This window comes from Marmota marmota, unplaced genomic scaffold (assembly GCF_001458135.2).
Source record: "Marmota marmota marmota unplaced genomic scaffold, marMar, whole genome shotgun sequence".
Classification (NCBI taxonomy): domain Eukaryota; kingdom Metazoa; phylum Chordata; class Mammalia; order Rodentia; family Sciuridae; genus Marmota; species Marmota marmota.
This window is the reverse complement of record NW_026000174.1, coordinates 50,872,617-50,896,404: the sequence shown is the minus strand read 5'-3', so window position 1 is coordinate 50,896,404 and position 23,788 is coordinate 50,872,617. Positions and strand designations below refer to the sequence as shown.

Below are 23,788 nucleotides of genomic sequence, written 5' to 3'. Positions count from 1 at the left end.
ATATTATAAAAACTCCCTGACCAGAGGAGTTTAAAGTGTTTTAAACGTCTCTGCAAAGCCAGCAAACTGCAGAGGCTATAGCATAGAGCCCTGTGTGCATGTTAATGAAATGTGTAGAGGGCTTGGGGTTTGAAAAGTAGACCAGGCTCCTAGATGGCCTCCTTCCAATTGGCACCCCACTCCCCTCCTGTAGTAGCCTCCAAGTGGCACCTTTGGGCTCCGTGTCTTTCCTCCTTAGATAACTGGTTAAAATCTGAAGGGGACGTATTTCATGGTGGGTGGTGTGTTATATGTGAAATGTTTGAGAAAACCCACTGAGATAATCATACCAGAAATATAGAAGTAGGGGTGTGTATGCATAACAATCATGAACTTTTTCCCCTGCTTGCTTATTGTCATAGATTGACACGTTAGACCAATATTTCTAATTAGCATTTGCAACCAATTGCATGCTGCCAACCAAAGAAAAGCAGATGAATGTGGATCTGGAAAAAACAAATTAGGCTGCAGAACACAAGATTTAAATAACTGCCTTTTATTTCTTATTTTGTGAGCAGTAGCTTTAATTTATCTGCAGAAGTATCATTGAATAAAAGACCTTTGAGCTCATTTGTTTTAATGCCACTATCAGACAAGATAAAGTTGTTGAGAACATTCAACTAGTTCATATAGATGTTTAAAGAGGTTCAGGCCTTCTGAACATTTTTACACTGTGAGTTTTAGTGAGAATGTCTATTATTGATAGTTGTGTATTCCTGCATGAATTAATTTTATACATTAACATCTGGCATTAAAACTTGACCTAGGTGAAATTTACCTAAATAATAACTCTGAAGATATACAAATATGCAAAATAATGCCCATGTCATCCTTCAAGGGTTTTCCTTGGTATTATGATGATTTCACTGATGTTCTAATTCATTCTAGAATATAGTAATACATGACTGAATATATGATGAAATGAAAGGGAAAAAAAGTATAGTTCTATTAGCTAAGTGTTTGAAATTTATTTTGGCCAATATTTTAGGAAGCAATTGGGGTTATGCCTGGAGTCGTCAGTTAAAAAGTATTTTAGAGAGAGGATTTGTCTTTTAATAGAAAGGGACAGTCTCATTTGCTTACCTTGACATTTACCTATATGAAAAATATCTTAATTTGTGATTCTTAGTAATATTTGTTCTTTCAAATAGGATTTCCCTTTTAGAAACAGAACAAGACATCTACATTGTTTTATTAGGCAAACAGAAGTTTACCATTTTTTTTGTTTCCTGAATTCAGAAAGTGTTATGAGAGGAACACTTGCTTTGTTAGTATGAAGTATATTTTCATACTGAGACCTAGTTCGAATCATTCAATTGGGGAGAAACTGTGATAGGCTTTTATTCATGACATCTTTTGTTCTAGAAGAATCAAGATTTCGGGTCTAGTTGGGATTGCCAAAATATTTTGAGGGTCCTTGCTAAAAATGTAGAAATGGGCAAACCCCAAGATGCTGGCAGAATTTTGAATCAGAATGCTAACCATCAGACATTGGCAGTGTTGGCAGTCGTAAAGTGTACTATTTTAAAAATAAAGACTAATTTTCATCCTCATGGGAGAAACAACCAATTTTTAAAATTTCTAGTAGACACTTTATTATGTGTGCCATATATTTTTTATACTGGGAAATGTCATAAACAAGAAAAGAGTTTACATATTGTAGTCTGAAACACATAAACACCCCAAGTAATATTAAGAGATGAAGCTCTTAGGAGTGTGAATGTTTGCAGTTTCCTGTCTTGACAATAGAGTGGTCAGCTGATATCCTAAAACTGTAGGTTTGAGAAGCAAAAGCAAGCATAACTGGAGAGGCCTTTCACACAAAGCCTCAAGCATCACAAGTTTTGTTTTTGCAGTGGTGATAACTAGCCATTTATGAAAAAGGTGTTTTAAAAATAAATGACCCTAATGTTTTTGTCCTTTAAATTTGTAGTACTTGTACTGGTGACACTAACTCTATTTTGCGTGTAATACAAAATTGTGTACATTTAATTACTGCTGAAATTACTACTCATCAATATTAAAGGCCATTGGGTTCCAATCCAAATGTCTTATTATGGAGTGCTGATTCAATTCACTAAATATTTATTAAGCTTGAAGTGTGTGCAAGGCAATGCTGTAAGTCCTGGGGTTATGGTGGTGAACAAGACAAGGTGTCTGGTTGCATGGATTTCCCATTTCAGGAGGTGACAGTAAACAATGAATAAATTCCTGCAAACTGAAAAGGTGGTATGTACACAGAATAAATCAGCCTGGTATGGTGGTGAATGCCTATAATCTCAGCTACTCAAAAAATTTGGCAGGAGGATTATAATAAGCTCAGGGACAACATCAGCATCTTAGCAAGACCCTGTCTCAAAGTAGAAAATAAGTAACTTTAAAAGTAAAATAAAATATACATAATAAAATAAAAGTAAAGTATACAAATATAAAATAAAATATATTTTATATAAATATGCAAGTATACATGTAAATAAAGTAATACAAAAGAGAAAATAATTAAAACATAAAAATAATTTTAAAAAATTACTGCTGAGTTCAATCCCCAAAACAAAAACAAAACAAAACAAAAAATAAAAGAAAGAAAAAACAAAAAGAAAAGAAAAGAGGACTGGGGTTGTGGCTCAGGTGGAGTGTTTGCCTTGCAAGTGTGAGGCATTCAGTTTGATCCTCAGTACCACATAAAAACAAATTAATAAAATAAAGGTATTGTGTTTGTCTGCAACTAAAAAAAATTTAAAAGAAAGAAAAAGGCAGGGTTTTTCATGGGGACAAGGGCAATTTTGCATAAAGTGGTGGCCAGAGAAAAATCTCTCTTAGAAAGTATTTTCAAAACACAATCAAAATAAATAAATAAATTAAAGAATATCTCTGCTGGCACATATGATACCTTCAAGTTAATTACTAAATATGCCCCTTTCGTGTGATACTGAATTTACTGGCAACCCATGTTTGGACTGGATTTTGTCTTGCATTTAACGTTTCTGCTATCTACTGTAGTGCAGTGTCCATACTCTACAACTGTACATGGCAGACTTGAGAATGAAGAAAAGAAGAAGCATGAGAAGATTTAGAGAAAAATATCTCTGGGCAGACAAAACACCTTGCATAAATGTCTGGAGTTGGAAAAAAAAATGGTTTGTTAAGAAATAACACTAAGTCTAGCATGCCCAGAACAGAGGGAGTGAAGAGAAGGGGCAGGTTATTTAACTCAGTGAGCTTTAGGAGACTCACTTATAAAGAAATAATACTTGGTCTGATTTTCTATTCATCCTTGCATGTATTTATTGTAAAAAAATATCATGAGGGCTGGGGATGTGGCTCAAGCGGTAGCACACTTGCCTGGCATGCGAGCGGCCCGGGTTCGATCCTCAGCACCACATACAAACAAAGATGTTGTGTCCGCCGAAAACTACAAAATAAATATTTAAAAATTCTCTCTCTCTCTCTCTCGTCTCTCTCTCTCTCTTTAAAAAAAAAAAATCATGAAATCCATACACCTTGGTCGTGCATCTTTATTTACTAGTGGCAGAAACAAAGTGTGATTTCCCAAACACTTTGAACAAATTACCAATTAAGGAAAATTATTGGTGGCTCACAGAATCAATAAAAGGTTGCAGAACTAGGCTTAAAGTGAGAAAAAATAAGGCAAACTTGGAGGGGAAAGCTAAAGGAAGGAATGATGTCATAACAGATGTACTACGTTGTTTGTTTGTTTTTTGTACTGGATATTTAAGGTAGGAGTACTTTACCACCGAGCCACATCCTCAGGCTTTTCTTTCTTTGGTGGAATATATATATATATAAAATTTGGAGACAGGGTCTTCCAAAGTTTCTGAGGCTGGCCTTGAACTTGTGATCCTCCTGTCTCACCCTCCCCAAGGTTCAGGATTATAGGCAGGCACCATCACGTTCGATTTACTTTGAGATTTGTGTCTATTTGTTTTCCCTTCTCCTCAATACATCAAGATAGTGATTTTCAATAGATACAGATAGTATCCTGGACTTATCCCTTTAGCAAGCCAAGCGCCAGGCTCCTGTCCACGTTCCCAAGAGGCCTGCTATAAGTGGGAAGGAAACTGGGCGCTGGGAGTCAAACACCAAGCACAGTTACTATAATGTGCTGAACAGAACACTAAATCTCATGACATACGTCCACATACAGATTTAATTTGTCCCAATGAAAGACCTTTTGTTAAGTCTGGGGATAGAATACACACATATTGTAGTAATACCATGACAGGCAGAAAGATGAGCCTGAGGAAAATCTGTATATGAGCAAAAATGGCATGTTTGTATATGAGAGGAGAGAAAGAAGGAGGTAAGTAAAGACCAAATGTTGCTGGCCTCTACTCCTGTGCTACCTTAGTTTCAACTTTAGGTAAATAGTTTTCAAAACTTTCAGACTCAGTGATCTTAATTTATTTAAAAACTGTAATTTTTTAGTAACTTGAAGTTAATTTTTTTAAAAAAATATTTTTTAGTCGTAAGTAGATTATTTATTTATTTATTTATTTATTTATTTATATGTGGTACTGAGAATCCAACCCAGGGCCTCACACATGCCAGGCAAGTGCTCTACCGCTGAGCGACAACCCCAGCCCCTGAAGTTAAATTTATAGGTAAAATAATCTATCTCTAGAGGTGAAACCAAAACCAAAATCAAAATTGTGTCCCTCACGGTAATGAAAATAAAAATAAGACCGAGATTCATAACACAAATGTCTGTTTTAGAATGTAAGACCTCAGGAATTACAGAAAATATTAAATAGTTAGATGCTTTCATCTGTCCCTGAATTTGTAAATGTGACCTCTATGAACAGAGACCCATGCCGGTGTGTGGGACTGGCAGCTCCATCGGCATTGCCCGCATGGCCGTGCAGATGCAGTTTTCCCAAGAGGCACAGGGTTCCTGGCGACCTCCAAACAAAGCGTGATGATCTCTGTTTTTCTTAGGTAGTAACATTCTTAGAGAACTCAATGTAGGAGGTACCATGTGATGTGTTTGTGTAAAATGGAAATGAAAGTGCAGTGTAGATAATGACAAGTATGTTTTTTACCTGCTCAGTGTCCCCCGGGGATTGGCCAATTGTGCATTGTTGGCACAGTTCTGCGTGTGCAACTGACAATGGGGTGCTCAACTTCTAGCATTCGTGACCATCAGATGTCAGGAGGAGCTCCCATCACAGTATCAGCAAGACCCCCACCTTCCCAAAGCTCAGACTAATAGGTAGACTTCTGCCTTCCGAGAGCTTTAAGTGGGTAGAGTGAGGGTGCGGGTGTGAAAACTAGGTATGCTTTATTATCGATGCCAGTTTGGAAGAGTGATAGTTAGGATTGCACGAGACTCCACTATAGCAGTGATATTGAATATAAAGAAAAAGAGACAAACAAAGATTCAAACCTCGGGATTGATTGGAAGTAAATGGTGAGGAAAAAAAATGGTGGAACTTTTGAGTCATGGTTACATTTTTCAGTCGAACGAATGGATGGCATTGATTCGAACTTGGACTAGGGTGAGTAATGTATTGCAATAAGAAGAGCTGGTTAGCATAGTCCTTGATGTTAAATTTGATGTGCATCTGCGTCTCCACAGGGATATGCCAATAAGGTAGCTAGAAAGTTTGGTGGGAAGCTCAGGAGGGATACCTGAGCTGACATTACAGATTTTTGAGCATAAATAAATAGAATGCAAATGAAAGAAAGGGCAGAGACGTGGAGCCAGTTAGGAAGAATAGCAAATATAATTTAGGATGTTAGCCTATTTTTATCTTTTGTGGGTCACCAAAGAATATTGCATGAAATATTTCTTTAAGCACCCAGAAGGTCGTAGGCCAATGACCTTTAAAGAATAAAGACAATCGGTTTTTTTTTTTTTTAATATTATGAACCAAACACGAAACTATTTTTCAGTCTTATCAGATGGGGCAGTTATTCAATGCACATTTGGGCTTGGAGGCAAATGAACCCTCACTTGTGATTTTTACTTATATAACATCATTTGGAACTAATGGAACTCAGCTTTTCCCCACCTTAAAATGAAAATAAAATATCCAAATCCCAGAATGATTCAGAAGATTAACATGAGAAAATATCCATGAAATGAAGTTCCTGCTTCATTATGAGAAATATTCAGAAACACTGGACAACCTGGGGGAAAGGGCTGATCTGAGAGTGACCAGTGCATGTCATGACTGAGGAGTCACTCCTGAAAAGCCCCAAGTAGGAGACCCTACTGCTGGTAATGAAATGTCCCACAGTCAGAAAAACCATTGTAGACAGAGCCTTGGGTGACACTGACAGGCCCCTGCAAAAGAAGAGAACTAACTCAAGACACCTGATCAGAGGAACAGGAGAAAGAGCAGAATTCAGGGAAGAGACTTTGTTGGCAGAGGGAATCGGGAATCGCTTGCCCATCTGGGTGTAGGGTGTTGACTTTGTCCTGAATATTTCCTTATCTTCTTTAGGAACGCACATGTACACACACACACACACACACACACACACACACACACAAACACAGCCTAGAGGAGACAGGGTTCTAAGTAAGGTTCAAAAGACCTGGTTCAGTAATATTTTAAACAGTGAGGACCAAAATACATCCCCATTAGAATGTATCTCTTAGAAGGTGCTGGGAAGGGGAGAATTCCTCTAGTGGAGACTGAAGTAACCGTGCCATCCTTGCAATAAAGAGGGACCTGGTTGCCTGAGGAGACTGCAATGCCTGGAAGGACAGGAAGGAAATGACTAAAGGGCTCAGTTACCCAGGAGAGGTCACCATAGAGTAGGAGCAGTTGCATCAACCAGCAAGAATCCGTGTGCTTCTGGCACACAGGAAATATGTCCTGGGGCCCTCAGCAACAAAGAGAATCACCTGTCAAATGCTGGGACATGAGATTCCCAAAGGGTGAAATGTTCAAAAAGAAAAAAAAAAAATAACTGATAATCTTCCTGAATGAATTTTTGCAAACATAAAGTGCTTAGACCTTGATATGTAGTAAATAATTTGGAGTGGTAAAAACAGATGCATTATTTAAAGATCTACTTTTCCTGTGTTAGGAAGATTCATTTGTATATTTGGGGTTTTGCCAAGTTGAATTCATTGATGAAAAGAATAACAAATGGTGGAGAATAAAACAAAGGAAATCACATATGGTGCCACTAAGGGAGAGAACAGTATTTTGCCATTTGTTCCTAGGATTGTGGCTGCTCCTCCAAGACCCTGGCTACAGTGATCCACCAACTGCATTGTAATTGAAAAATAAAGGGAGATTAGCCCTAACATTTCTTTTCTTTTCTTTTTTTAATTGCAGGAACATTTTTATTTTTGATAGTCACAGATACTTATTGGTTTTCTATTTCTGGGTAAAAATTTACCAGAAACATAACTGTTTAAAGCAATACCAATTTAAAAGCCCACTTTTTAATAGGTCACAGGCTGTACATGACTAAGTTCTATATTCAGGGTATGTAAAGATTTATATTAAGGTATTAATTGGATTAAATTTGCATTGGAAGTTCTGAGGAAAAATCTGTTTACAAACTCTTTTTTTTTTTAAACCAAGAATTGAACCTAGAGGCACTTAACCATTGAGCCATGTCCCCAGCCCTTTTTATTTTTTATTTTGAGACAGTAGCCCTCATATTTCTTAATTAAAATAAAATAATAATTGTGATATCCAGACCATGAGTGAGACAGGTCCCTTTCTCCCCAGAATATGTGCATAGACAAAGAGAGAGAATGAGACTTAATGAGTTCTATTCACTTGATCTAATTACATCCTCGGCTTCCTACATTTCAACCTCTACCTGGCTTTTGAAGCTTATACTTACCAGGATCTGCTTATTGACAAAGCCACTGCAGGAAATTGGTTTCTTGTCCTGGATGTGTATTATGATTGACAGTGTAATCTGCAAGAATGTTGTGGTGTCAGGAATGCCAGGAGGTATGTGAGATTTCTACATTGCCTACCAGGCCTTTCTTAATTATGATAGAGTTCCATGAGTTACAGGTATTGAGAGGCAAAACTGTGCAGGATAGAGTGAGCCCTTTTTCTTAATATCTGGAATAAAATTTTACTAGAGTCGTTGCAACTTGAAAACATTAGTATTGTTTTATGAAATTTGTTCTTTTGTGTGTGTATGGATATATGCATGCATATGTGTACACATACCTGTTGGGTCATAATGTAAAATCTGGATCTTTGTATTGTGGTGGAAAAATAATTTTGAAAAAACACTGATTTATCTACATGGCTCATTCTTAATTTCTGTGAGAAACATTTTAAAACTCTAAGTAAAATCACTCAAGTACTGTTGAAAGAATTCATATTCTCAAAATTTTGCATATAATCACATTCAGTGTCAGAACCTCTTAATAAACACCCCTAACACAAAACGTTATTTTTTTTTGCAATGGATTCACACACAATGTATAATACACAAAAGGGTTGAGAAGGTAATGTAACATCTAACACACACACACACACACACACACATACACACACACTTTCAAATACTATGAAGATAATAATTATCTTTCCCCATAAATGAAATGTAGTTGTGGGGACATTTGTTATTACCTTTATTGTATAGGAGAATAAATTAAGAACTAGACAATGCCCAGAAGACTGCAGTTGTTCAGTAAACAAGGTAAATTAAATAAAATATTAATCATATTTATTTTAGACAAAGGAATTATAATTCCTTAGCAACTTTCAATGGAGTTAGGTATAGTCACTGTGTACAGGTTTAGAGCACCTGTTCTTTACAAAATGCATTCATAAAAGTAGCTGAATATGTATTTTGCAGGAAGCATCATGTTTTACCTTCTTCTATTTCTTCACTCATCTTTATCCATTTTCAAAAGGGAAAGAAAACACCCTTTTTATGCAAAATTGATTTATTTTGATTAATTTTTGAAAATGGTATACATGATGTTTTTCAAATCTTTGAATCACATATAAAATAATACTTGTTTTAGTTACATAATTTGTTTTTCAGTCAACATGAACTTCAGGCATTACCATTAGAGAATTCCACCTGTGCTTCAAAAGTAAATTGGCAAAGTCTTTCCAATTATACATGATGCATGTATTTAAAATTTAAAAAATCAAAATTTATGTGCTCAACTCATGATACAGGTAAAATCCCATGATTTTACTAAAATGCCTTTCTAAGAAATTTTTATAAAGTCCCAGGAGATGAAGGGAAGATTCAAGAATAGGTAGATTGATAGACAAAAGAAGCTTACTTTCTTCTAAATGAATGTTTTCAACTTCATGTTTATTTCCCCGCACATCTCTGGCTGCATGGATGAAATGTCTGTTCACTGAATCTCTTACTCCCTTCAACACTTGGATTTATGACCACTGTGGGTCCTGCAATAGAACACCCATCCTTATTGTTTGGAGAACATTTCAGGATGCCCTCACCTTTTCTTAGTTTGTGTGATGCTGTTGGAAGTGCTTTACAGATAATCTGTCATTGAATTTTTTACAGAAATTCTCTGATGTATTATTACCTGGGCTGCATATGTGTCTCAAAATTATTTTCCTGTGGTTTCAACACACCTTCCTCCTGACATAGTTTTTCTAACATTAGCCTAAGAATTTTCCCTGGAGATGTTGTAATTTGAAGATGGGAGCTGGGATTTACTTTTTGAACAATTCTCCAGGTCATTACACTACTCAGACCACATTTTAAGAAATAGTATTTTAATATTAATAAATATTTCTTAAGTACTTCTATGTCTATGAAGTATAATCTCTGTTTTATTTGCTTTCTATATTTTGGCTGGTTTAGTTTTAATAAAACAAAATCATCCTTTCTATACAATATAATTTAAAAATATAATACTTGCTTTGAAATTTGCCTTTAAATTTGTTTTTCATTTTTGTCCTTCATTAGCGAGCCAGAATCCTTTTAATACTTATCTTTTTGAGTCTTTTACCAGGTTTGAGCCACGGTAATCCTCCCAGATGTGAAAGATGCTTCAGTCATGTCAATGTGATCGTTGTCATAAGGAAAACTCGTCGATTCCTTGCCATTTTAGTTAGGTATTTTCCTGGCAGACTGTGACTGGAATGGATGAATAGCATTTGGCAAATCAAATTTTCCTTTAAGTAGATTTTGAAGTATATGTCAGATTTGGAAGAGATGAACTGACATTTCCAGAGAAAAGTTTGCTTTACCCTTCATTTGAAGCGGACCGAATGCACAAAGGCTTGTGCAGTGTGATAAGTCTTGGTTTCATTTCCATTGATTTTCATAACTTTCCTGTGTTCTCCAGATCAGAAGAGTTGTAGTGATTGATTTTATCCAGATTTTAGTATCATAGGATTTCCCCTGGAAAGTGCTAGAGAGCAGCTTTCTAAGAGGCACTCATAGATCTCTCCCAGGGTCAGAAGAGAAATTTGGTCTCATGGCTATCCTTAGTACCAACATCACTTTCTTTAATCCATGTAGATTGAAGGAAGTTTTTGAATCACTGAAGGCAATAAATCAAAGTAAATCCAGTAAGATGATGGAGACATTTTAAAATAGAAAGATGCATGCTCTGGTAATCATTAAGGGACATTTGTATTGCAGGAGAAGCTGACTTACCCTGATGACACTCCACTTTGGTTCATAGAAATTAGTCTACATCTCTTCTTCCTTTGAAGTTTTATTAAAAGACTTTACTTTCAACATTCTTTTTAAAGTTAGGCAGGTCCATGTGATATGCTTTGGCTGATGTATTTTAGCAAAGGATGTGTGTGTGTGTGTGTGTGTGTGTGTCCACGTGTACGTATGGGTTTAGGTATGTGTCCTGTCCAAGAAGGAAATTTGCATTACTGGTATAAGACTACAGCACTCTGTTGGTCCCATTGATTTTGAAAGCAGGTGCCCAGATGGAGTACCTTTTCTGAGTGATGATGATGATGATTAAAAACCACTTCTATCTCATATTGAATAGAGAACACAATAAAAAAATATTTTGAAATACATCAAGGGACCAATATTTGGCAAGGATAGTTATACTGCAGCATAACCTGACAGATGATCGCTGACGTACATATGTTCATCAATATCATTATATGAATTATAATTTTGGCTTGCATATTTAGGAACATATTTGAAGGCAGATATTATATTCTATGGATTAATTGTACAGCGTTCATATTATAAAAGATTTTGGATCCTGTAGAGGGAAAATAACTAGGAATATTTAACATGGAGAAAAAGTTGAAAGGAAGGTTGATAGGGGATTTAAAATCTCAGATAGCTGGGTTTAGGAAACAAAGTAAAGGGACTATGACCACAGTTCAGAGTTAGAGCATGTGTTTATCATGTGCAAGTTCCTGGGTTTCATCCTTAGTAACACACACAGACAGAGACACACACACATGCACACAAACGCACACAAAGACAGAGAAAGAGAGAGAGAGAGAGAGAGAGAGAGAGAGAGAGAGAGAGAGAGGAGTGAAAAGAAAAAAATTGTGCATGGGGGGTAAAGCAGAGCATTGAAATTTTTTTCCTGTTGGTTATAGAAGGCAGAACTAGACAATTTGACCAAGAGATTAGGTATGTGGACTGAAGCCCACAACAGTTGGTGGCACTGTTAACCAAGCAGATGCTCTTGGGCAAGTCAGTTGACCTTTCCAGGCCTAATTTTCTTCAGGTATAAAATGGCATTGGTGAAGGTTGTTGGGGTATCTACTCTAGTCTCAGTGTAGGGTGACCCAGGTGAAACCCAGCAAAACCTTGAGAACAGAGGCTGGCACAAAACAAATCCTAAAGACCATTGAGCTATCATTACTGTAATGTTTCAAGGGCAATTGAGGATTGTACACTGGTTAAAAGATAGAATTAAATGGATTCTATGGTTCCCTTAATACTGACATACTATTTTATGTTCCTTGAAATACACTGTTGTCCTAAAAAGTAAAGTTTTCCTTAGATCCATCATGTGTCAGTCAGTATAAAAAAAATTCTTCGAGGTATGTAAAATTAGAAGGATTGGTTTTAAATAAAATAGAATTCAGTTGGCTTTTAATTATTGTCATAGGCAGACTTTTAAGATAACCTATTAAGAATTCCCACTCTATAACCTGCTAATAACTTCCACACTGTAAGTATGATCTCTGCCCCATGTTGTAACCACATGCTTGTAATTTTTACAGTACAAAGCAGAAAGGAGTTTGCAGATGCAATTAAGATTACTAATCAGTGGATCTTAAGCTAGAACAATTACCAGAGGTGGCCTCACTTAATCAAAGAGGTGCTTTAAAAGCAAAAAATTTTCTCTGACAAATACAGGAGCAGGAGACAAAGAGATTTAAAGTATGAAGACAATAATACATGGGAGATCTTGGCCTATTAGGATAGGGCCTCTAAGGAATCTTATGGCAGGGGACTATGAGGAGGCATCAAGAGATGAGAGGGGATTGACAGCTAGGAAAAGTGGATCCCATTTGTACAACCACAAAGTACTGAATTGTGTGAGCAACCTAAATGTATATATATCAAAAGCGGATTTTCCCTGAGAGTTCAGATGTAAAATGCAACCAGCCGAGCCCTGGAGTGTGAGACCCTGAGCAGAGAACCATAGTTAGCTCATGTTGGTCATTCATACAGGCAAATACATTACCACCAACTCTTGGAAAAAGCGGAATAATAAATGAGTGTTCTTTTAATTCCCTGAGCATATCATAGTTACTTTTGCAACAGCACAAAATGTTTGTAGTTACTGAATGGGAATGTGAAGGTTGAACTGATTTGGAAAGAGTCATTTTCATACAACACATGTTAATGGGACCACTTACTTTGGCAAACGTGTGTGTAGAGCTGATGAAGAAGACCATGTAATGCACTAAAGATGTCTAATTAGACAGAAATGAAAATCACTATTCTATTGAGAGCACTTTTCCCCCCAGAATCAAGAGTGATTCACCATCAGAAAAGACCTTGACCTTTTGACTCTGATCTGCCAGACCATTTTTCACAAGACTTGTTCCCCCATTGAAATCAAACCTTCTAAATCTTTCAAATTGGATTATTATGCCCCAAGTCATAAAGACAGTCACTTTTGAGTCTAAAGTTTGAGGTAGCTTTCATATGAAACACCTTTAATTTTAAATTGCTGTAAAAAGTCATAGTTACACACATTTTTTTTTTAATTCGGAATGTTAGCCCAAAATAACTACATGAATTGGATTCTGTTGGTATTCTCAATCAATGCTTGGAATAAATAGGATCAAAAGAAAAAGACAGGCTATATTCAAGATTCCATACCTTTTAACTATAAGTCTCAGAAAATGAAAAGCTCCAAATCAAGACTTATTTGGTAATGTTGGTAGTTATGGTAAATTTAAATTAATTCTTTTCATGTTGGATCATGGACTGTACCAGTAAAACTTGGTTGTCTCATTCTGGGAAGAGCACTTTCTTTCAACATAAAAAAGTCCTTAAAGTTAACTACAAGAATGCTTCATTTAACACATGGAAACCAACACTTACACATATAAGTTGATTTGCCTACAATTACCTTATGGGGAATTTAGATCTTGAATTTCAATTTATCTTTAATTCAGTCTTATTTCTGACAGCATTTTATGTCTTTTCACCACAAATGTTCTGGTGATCCTACCTAGTTACTTTCACTTTTCTTCTTCAGTAATAATAATTTGACTAGTTATAGACAAAATCATTTGGCATAGACTGTCACAGAAGTCATTTTGTGCTGCTAGCCAATTGGCTTTAAGCCTGCCCCAGAACATTAGGGATCTAAAACAGGTGTCAATCACATTATCTGACTTCCTGTGGCTATAGAAATCTGGGAGAGAATACCTGAGCTTGGTATAAAAATTGAAGATCATTTATGTTCAGAATCCAAAGTGACTTGATTAGGAATATACATAGTGCTCTTTAAAAAATACTGTAAGTGAATTTAGGCAGCATGGGAAGGAATGTGTAATAGACTTTAGGGATTCAAAATCCATGAGCTATAGTGTGAGGTTGTGTGCCATGATATCTGCATCTGACTAGAGCTCTACTAGATCCTTTCCAGAATTTCTCTTCTCTGGAAAAGAGAGGTTAATGAAACTAAAGCACAAGCACATACATACACACTGCAAATCGATAGGCAGTGGGAATATCCTCCAAAAAAGCTAATTAGAATTAAAAGAAGAAAGTTGGTAGATGCTTGTTTTTCATGAGAAGATCACCAGCAACTTTAATTGCAAAACACAGGCCACAGAGCAAAAATGGGTAAAGGAAAGTCCAGGTGTGGTGTGAAAAGTAGATAACCAATAGGTAAATACAAAGGGAGGAACACCATAGCACCAACAGTAGTTTGGATTATATTTGAAAACTCTCATTTCCAATCTTTTCTAAGAGCACAATTGCAGAGAGAGATCTTGAAAGAATACTGAAGCCACTGGCAACAAATCCAAGACTTGCTTGATTTGTTATTTTTCTATCATTATGCATCATTTGCATTATTAAGTAAGGCTAAGGAGATATGATATATGATATGATATGATATAAAAGCAATATTTTTTTTCTTTACGGAAAACACAAACAAAGCCGAAATCATAGATAAGCCATAAAAAGAAAATAGTTCCATTAAATTCACACCAAAACTAATCTGTTAGCACATCACAGTGTTTGTAGTCATTATCACCAAGTATTCTTTATCAGTAATCATCTTTCATTGGTAAATATTTAAAATGAAAAATATGCTCTATGTAATATTATTTCAAAAGTTTATTTTTTCTTAACATGTGATGTATCTTTCTGTATGCGTCTAAAGATTTCTTTTATAACACTGTTTATATTTGTATTGCATTTGTCAATGCATATGTTCTTTTTCATTGAACCAATTCCCTATTATTAGACATATAACAATTTTCCTATTTTTTTTCTGATTCATCTTTATAGCTATGTCTCTGCAAACACATTTAATTATTTATTTGGAATAAATTTCCTAGAAATGGACTTGTTATTTCAAACTGATAACATTTTGTTTAAAATTTTCAATAGGTAAATACAAAGGGAGGAACACCATAGCACCAACAGTAGGTTTAATTGTCTTCTGTGTGATTGTATAGAGTTACAATTTATAATAGTCCCAGTCACTTCAAAGTTATAAAAGCAGCTCCCATTCTTCGTGCTCTTTCTACCTAGATTTTTACATTGGTTGGTCTTTTTTTCTTTCTATATCGCTTGTTCCTGGCAATTGATGGATGCTTCATATTACTGAATGATTACAATAAAAAATAAGTACATAGTATTCTAACTATAGAAAAATAGTCATGTACAGAAGTGCTCATAAATGTAATCTTAGGTGTGGAATGTGGCTATAAAAGAGGCTTCAAAGGCAATGAAGTGTTGACACATTTTAAGTTTCTTGTTGAGCTATTTCTGCATTTGTTGCACTTTTTCCTAATATGTCCACTTACTTATCTTTAGGAAAGTATTATGGCAAAAAAAAAAAAAAAGAAGGGAGGAACTTCATTTACTATATAAACATGTAACACTAAAAGTTAGCATGCACAATCTCATTTTAATTTCTGCTAGCCATTTGTATTATTCTCCCCCACTGGAAGAGGAGCAAACAATGATTTAGCAAGGTTAAATGACTTGTCCTAAGCCAACTAGCTAGGCAACAAAGAAATGGGAAGTGAGCCCAAGTTGGCCTGATCTGGACTAATTTGCAGTAGGGCTGGGAGTTTGATACAGAAACCTACATTCTTTCCTGTGTGCTAAGCTGTCTGTCAGGAGGGCAGTGAGCTGACTTCTGAGATCAAGATGTCTGTGTAGAGAAAAGGGAACGCTTGGTTCCTTTAAAGGATCCCAGTTCTGCAGTTAATGAGTTCCAGTGTCTGGGAGAAATGACTTCCCACAAGGTCACACAATGGGAGTCAGTCATTTCTGACTCTGCATACCCGGTACTGTTTATTGCCTGTTCTCTTGGAACCAGCCTTGTGCCTTCATTTCATACGAACAAGGACAAATTCCAGAATCTGATTTTAAGTGAATAAAGGGGGTTGGGGGGACTAAGAGTGGTGTTGAATTCTGACTGACACTGGCTGCTGCCTTTCAAGTGTAAAAGTAACTGTCTGCTTTGTTTTCTGAATAGCAGTGTCTTTTCTTGTTACAATCAGTGGCAGAGATACAGTGGTGGAGATTTAGCAAAGTATAATTATGATAAGAAGGCAGCAGACTACGAAACAATAGCTCTAAATATAAGAAGCTCTATACAGAGGAAATGAACCAGTATGTCAGATCCACAATTCACAGACCAATGGAATTGAAGTTCTAAGAAATGAGACTTACAATGCTTAAAATCAACTCTTTTCAATTCCTATAGATGGTATTTCAAAATATAGGTAATAAAATATGAAAATTGTAGGAATTATCTGAATATGCTGCCTTTAAATGTAATGTTTCAAACAGTCAGGATTGAGGACAAAGAATGTTCTGGCCCTTGTAATTGGAAAGTGGTGGTATAGGGTGAGCTTCATGTTCAATTGATTTAATTAATCATTACCCAGAGTTTCTTTATTCCCATTTTCTCTACCATCTGGGGGATTTTACTGATTTCCCTCATTGGCTGAAACATTTTTTGTTAGCCATAGCCATGCCAGTTACTGAGCAAAGGGATGTAATTCCCAATATTTAAGGAGAGACTGGACGGTTTAAGTCGCATATATACTCTGAGCTAACTGCTGTTTCCAAGGACATTTCCCTGAAACAGGACCTGAAGATTTATACATACATATGCACTAAGTAATTTAAGTGGGACTTTAAAACTAATAAAATAAGATGAGTTTTCCAGAAAAGTTGAAATTCCTTAGGAGTCAGCTAGGTTTATACTGTATGTAGCTGAGGTCACCTGTTGTATGAATCACAGTTATATACAAATTGTTCAAGAGTCTCTCTCAAACTTAATTGAAATCCTAAATCTGTTTCTAGTGATACCTTAAAATATGGTCATTATACACTTAATCTCTCAGCCTTTAAAATTGACAGAATCTCAACCTTGAGGGGTGTTTATAAACTTCAGAGTATAAACTTAGCAGTCAACTAGGACTGCTAAGAATATATTAGGTATTAAATAAATATCTTATAATCATTACTATTACTATTGCCTCATAGACTAAATTTAACTGACATCTGTATACAATCCAACTGAAATTTATGCACCAAGGGCAGTTTTAGAAATCTGAATCTAGATTCCATAAGATAAATTGAGCAATATTCTAATTTCTTTTCATTGTATTTTTTAAGAATTTTCCAATTACTCACCTTACCCAAGTTTACCTCCCAGCATCTTACCCCACCCTATTTCCAAGTCCTTTGGGCCTTAAAAGAACAAAACACCCAATTCCTAACAAAACATCAATGTCTGTGTAGGTCAATACACTTTAAAAAATCCATCTACTTTAAAAATAAAGAGGCAGAGAGAATTTCTTTTTTTTTAATATTTTTTTTTTAGTTGTAGTTGGACACAATACCTTTATTTTATTTATTTTTATGTGGTGTTGAGGATCGAACCCAGCATCTCGCACGCGGACAGTCTACCACTGAGCCACAGCCTCTAGAATTTCTTTGTGTAAAGAAATAAATGGATAATGTGAAAATTACCAAAAACAATAGAATTACAAGGAAAAAAAAATCATGACAGCTAATTAATCAATCAGATTCTTAGGCATACTAATGTTTGTTTGGGAAAATAATAATAAAAAATACAGTCTCCTGAATGTTTGGATATGTGTTCTTTAACTGTATTCGGAGTGTTAAGGCCCACTATGTTAACAGTACAAATAAAATAATGATGTCAATAAGACCCAGGATAGGCTCCATAGCAGATTGTACTTGAGTGGCTTCTGGGCACCATGACTTTCCCTAGGCACCATGCAAACGAGCTGAATGAGCACATCTCAGGAATGGCAAACCAAAGTTACCTAAAACCATCGATATACATCCTGTTTTTTCTTGCTGGCCGATTTAATTTAATTCAGGCATCCATTGGCCAGTCTTCTCTGAATCCTGATCCCTCCCAGTCATAAGATTAAATCAAATGTGGTATTGATGCTATTGCAAGTGACTGGACCCAACTCTAGGCCAGGGGGCACCAAAAGATGTCTAATGGGAAGGATTTTGATAACAATTTTCCTCATTAATGAGAGGTAACCTATTGAAAACACTATTATTTTCTGGACATTTCTCCTTATGCCTGTTGTGCCCTTGAAAGAAAACGACATTGATATGTTGAGGAGGCAAAAATAAAAATATGAAATCAGCCTTCTGCCGATTGGAAGAACTGAGGGATAATAAGTCTGCATGTCTGTGGTGCCTGCAGCACACTCATTCAGAGGCCCTGAGGCCTTGTGCTTTACTGATGGATCTCAGTAAACTCAGGCAGTGAGGTGAAATTAATCACTGCCTTTATCATAGTATAGTGGTCCAGAACCACTGCAGAATGGTCTTGACAGGAGAAAGGCCAAACATTTGGTATGTTTCATGAGGACTCTGATCAATTAAAGTATTTGTTGTATACTGTCAATAAAACAAAAGAACCCTTTCCTTGAAAAATATGTGCAAGACCCAAGGTTGCTATCTCCTAGGAAAGTATTTATTTTACTTTTCTTGCAACTTGAATGCCTGAATGTTGCCTATTCCAAATTTGGATGAAGTAGGGCCCAACATGACTACTAATCATTTCCATTCTACTTCATTTTCCCTTTGCTGCATAGATCTCTCCCTTCCTTATGATGCTGTGGGGCCAGATCTGTATTATAACACAGAACTGGGTTATATAATAAGAACTGCCAGGTGCAGTAGTGCACTCCTGTAATCCCAGCAGTTTAGGAAGCAAAGGCAGGAGGATTGCAATTTCAAAGCCAGCCTCAGCAGCTTAGCAAGACCCTAAGTGACTTAGCAAGACCCTGTCTCAAAAAAAAAAAAAAAAGTGCTGGGGATGTGGTTCAGTGGTTAAGTGACCTGGGTTCAATCTCTGATACCAAACAGATAAACAAAACCCCAAAATAATAATAGCTGATGTTTATGCACTAAAGTAACTATAGGCTAAGCATTCATCTCATCAATTCATATGCCTTCCATTCAGGGATCCTCACAGAGATACAGGGACACGGAGATGTTAGACTGTTAGACACATTGTTCAAGATCACACAGTGACTAAACTACATGCTTAGGGTTTGGAGGCAAATCACTCTGTGATCTGAATTTCCAAACATATTGGTATATCTATGTTGGTATAGACTGTACAGCACTGCCCACTGTACTGATATAAAATTGCTGTGTTGGCAGAGCCCATAAGATCAATGTAACCCCTATTATCTTTAAGTTTTCATGGGAGGATATAAATATATTTTTAAATCTCTGGAGAAGTGAAAGCTGTTTCCCTAATAGGGAGAATGATGACGTTTTGAAGGGATTAGAAATACACTGGGCCACTTAAGGTGGAATCTAAAGAGGTAGGTAGGCACAGGGTATGGGAAAGATAAAAAAAAATCCTAAGAAAGAAATAAAAGTAATCTTTGGGTAATTTCTGGACTTTGATGTTCTGCCATCCTCTTAGTGAAAAAAGAAGTAATGTGGGTCTTCTGTGTCCTAGACATGCATTATCAACTGGAGCTAATCTTCATTTAATTCATGATGCTCTGAGTTCTTCCTACCTCAGCCTTCTAATTCCATTGTCCTCCTGAGACAATAATGATGTTATAGGATAATACCCACAGATGTTTGGTGTAAGTAAGAAGTGGGAGCGATTCTTTGACTATCAGGAATAGGGGAATGTAGCAGATGGGTAACATGTGAGATCTGTGGCACTCCACATAGAGATAGAAAGTTGCAAACCCTGCTTGAGATAATTCTTATGACCTACCTTATATACACATTTGCTAATTCAGTTTAACATCATTGAGTAAATGACTTATTCTAGTTGCTAAAATAATGAGAAAGAATTAAATTGCTGCCTCTACGAAGAATTTCTGTGAGTTTAGACAGGAGAATTAACTCTTAAATGCCAAAATATATTCCCTGGTTATGTCACTACAAAACGGCTGGCTTTATGCATGAGTTATTAATAATACTTAAAAAGAACATGGAACATATATTTTATGCCCTAATTGAAAAATATAGTGAGCGGAGTTTGATTTATCTTTATAAAAAGTTCTCGTGATCTAACTAAAACACTTACATTAGCTTCTAAAGGATTGTGAATCACTGTTTGGCCTTTCTCCCCTCTTGAATCTGCTCTCATTTGTTTCAATGAAGTGATAGAGAAGTGATAAAAGAAGACAGAATGGTTCTTCTTCTTTAGATTTCTGCAAAGCCTGGGGGACAAGTGTAAAACACAAAATAAGCGGTGACTCAAGCCAGGTGTGGCGGCGCATGCCTGTCATTCCAGCGACTTGGAGGCTGAGGCAGGTGGCAAGCTTGAGACCAGCCTCAGTAACTTAGCGAGAAGACCCTGTCAATAGGTGACTCCAGGACTTGTGAGCACTGAGAAACTGATTCTTTAATTGATCATGCTTCCGTGAGCTTCCAGAATCCTCAGCCAAACTATATATATATATATATATATATATATATATATATATATATATATATAAANATATATATATATATATATATAAAGCCTTTTCTAGACCATGACTGATTTAGTCAGCTTTTTCGCTTCTGTGACTAAAAGATCTAACCAGAATAACTGTATGGATAAAAAGTTTATTTGAGGATCACGGTTTCAGAGGTCTTAGTCCATAGAAGGAGGGCTCCATTCCTCAGGGCTTGTCGTGGTGGGAGAGGGTGGCAGAGGGAAGCAGCTCACATCACAGTGATCCTGAAGCAGAGAAAGAGAGAGACTCCACTCAACAGATACAAATATCTACACCACAGCCAGCCCCCAATTCCTACCTCCTCCAGCCACACCCGATCCCTTCAGAGACCACTCAGTGAATCCCAATCAGGGGATTAATACACTGATTAGGTTAAGACCATAACCCCATCATTGCTTCTCCAAACCTTCTTGCATTGTCTCACATGAGCTTTTGGGAGACACCCACATCTAAACTGTAACAATGACATAGATTTCCTGCAGGATATTGTTAAGAAGTTTTACATTTGATCTGGAGAAATTTACATGTTCCTGTGCCATTCAAAACTGCACTTTTTCAAAGACTCCCCAGGACTGGGTTTCTTTGCTGGCTCACTGAATGAGTAGCTGTGAATCAAATGCCTGGTCACCAGGCTACTGTGAGAAATAATACCCTGGAGTCCGTGCTTGTTTACATTGTTATATTGTCATCTTAAATTTATCTACAGCCTATCTAGAAAGCCAAAAGTATATTAGAAGCGGAGTACTAAAGGTTTTACAAGGCAGGTGCAAAATTGCTTAGATAGTATACAGAGTTATATTTCAAATTTTATTTATATCTTAAAATGGAAAATATCTTACATCTATGTCAATAAATAAAGATGTAAACCCAACATTGGTTGTTTTTTGTTTGTGGCTTCTTCTACTTCTTCTTTTTTTTCCCCCAAAACAGTTGCTGTGAATACTTTAGGAAAAAGTTCTAATTTTTAGCCTAAGATCAGAAAAAATATTATTTAATAAAGGTAACTAACATTTATTGATTGCTTGTTAAGACCCAAATGTTCTTCTAAGCACTTAAATGAATTAATTTATATAATCTTCATTAACATTGGCCTGGGAGATGTGTGCTGTAATTGGTTTGTTTGATGGATAATGAAACTGAGCCAAAGAGTTTATTCAGAACTTAAGAAACGTGATAAAGCTTCTAGAACAACACACAGTGGCAGTGGGATTTGAACCCAGGCAATCTGTCTCCCTAAATCCAGTCTCTAACTTTATATAACTTCTCTTGAGAAGGAGAAAATATGAAAGTCTGAGACATTTTTATGTCTTAGATGTTAAATGAGCCAGACATGGACATCAAAATAGTCATAATTCTCCTCAAAGCATATGCTATTTGGTTATGATCTTTTTAACATGTGATGTGTGTGGTCTGAAAACAATATCTGAGATGTACAGTCTGGACAATGCAAAGCAGAGACAAGAAATCTCCTCCCTTATTCTACACATCATGCCTCTGGTAATACAATTCATAACTTACTTTAGATTTCTTACCAATATTAATATCTTAAATTAAGATTGTGGCTGTATAAAATCCTGAGGGCTCCTCATTTGCAGGAAATGAGAAAGAAAATTTATGTCAAGAAAGGGAGGAAAGATGCTATTGAGGCAAAACAACAGGCAAGGTCTAAGGATGGGCAACTGATCACATAAAAGCACAATTGAACATAGGAGGAGCAATTGCAGTTGCATAAAGGTGCCATGAGATGGCCCAAACCAGACAATAGCTGAGCGTTGCTAAGGCTGGGTTTTCCTAGGTGCATTCATCCGCTAACAGCAAAGGCACTCAGAGTGGAATTGTGGCTTTGAAGTGTATAGAAATTTTTTTTTTCAACAACTGCTGTGGAAATTATAATAAGGAGTTAACATATTGGTCTTTATTTATAATTTCTGTATATTTCATGAAGTTGCCACAGAAACCCTGTCATCTTGTATGGCACCTCAATTCAGATTTGACAGTAGCAGTGTGGGAGAGAGGGTACAGTGTGCACATGAGTTTTAATTAATCTCATGGTTGACAGATGTAAAATGGAAATAGTCTCTGTATAACCTGTGTTTCTCTGATTCTTATCCCCCATAGACACAGCTAGATATTTCTGAAAGTACCCAGGGACTGTCTCCTGTGTGCTCAGAGATGAAATCAGTCAGCATCTTGTCTTGTCTGTCATCCTGTTTGACCTTCTTAGAGGATGGTCATGCTGTTGATGGTGAATGGGGTCTGTAACTCCGCCCCTTCCAGGGAATCCAATCCCCATCCCTCTTCACTGAGCTACACAGCCTTTGTGGCTTTAAGGAACACCTGGGGCCATTGTCCCTGCAGGATGCTGTCTTCCACTACCAGGAGACCACACACATGGGCCACCAGGTATCCCTGCTGCATCTATCAGCCCAGTCGCATTCTATGAGGCGGAATCTGTAGAGCCCTGGTATGGGTTGTAAGGACTCTTCAAAATGTGGGTTTTCTGCACTTTTTGCATTTGCTCCAATGTATCCTATGAAACATTTTTTTTTTCGATTTTATTTCTATGTTTTTACATACCTTTGTTGTTCAGAAAACTCAGGCATATGTAGAGGAGCTGGGCTGGAAGATACATCAAAATAACCATCTTAAAGTCAAAATCTCTCTTCTCTGAACAACTGTGGTTTTAATATTGGCACAAGCATGTTGGGCCTGGTTTCTGCCTCCTTTGGAATGTGTTTTCTTTTGTTTCTGTTTTGTTTCCTTGAATGTGAATGGGCTTCTGATGGGCTTCCCTGCCAGTTAGACAGACATGGTAACAGTACCTCTGCAGTGGACACAGCATGGGCTCAGCCTGGAAGCCCTGCCTCAGGATGATCTCATATTATACTGTTATTTCTGGGCTGCTCAGGAGGGCGAGCAAGAAAGGAATGGCCAGTCCTGGGATTTTCTGTTAGCACCCAAGATGTTGTCAAAAGAAAGAAATAGAGAAATCTATCACCAGGTAGTCATAAGCCTTCAACATGGACCTGTTTTTCTCCAGAGAGAAAAATAAAAGCATTCACCCGAGAGTTCAGCCTCTGGAAGTAATTTTTGTCATTTAAAGGATGTGTGTGAAGTCTGCA

The 23,788-nt window shown here is 36.6% G+C and overlaps 1 protein-coding gene across 6 annotated transcripts in view; it reads left to right on the top strand.

The window, feature by feature from the left end:
* The window catches only part of Lrrc4c (leucine rich repeat containing 4C), a 1,134,834-nt gene that overhangs the window by 106,301 nt on the left and 1,004,745 nt on the right, over positions 1-23,788 (top strand). The window lies entirely within an intron of this gene.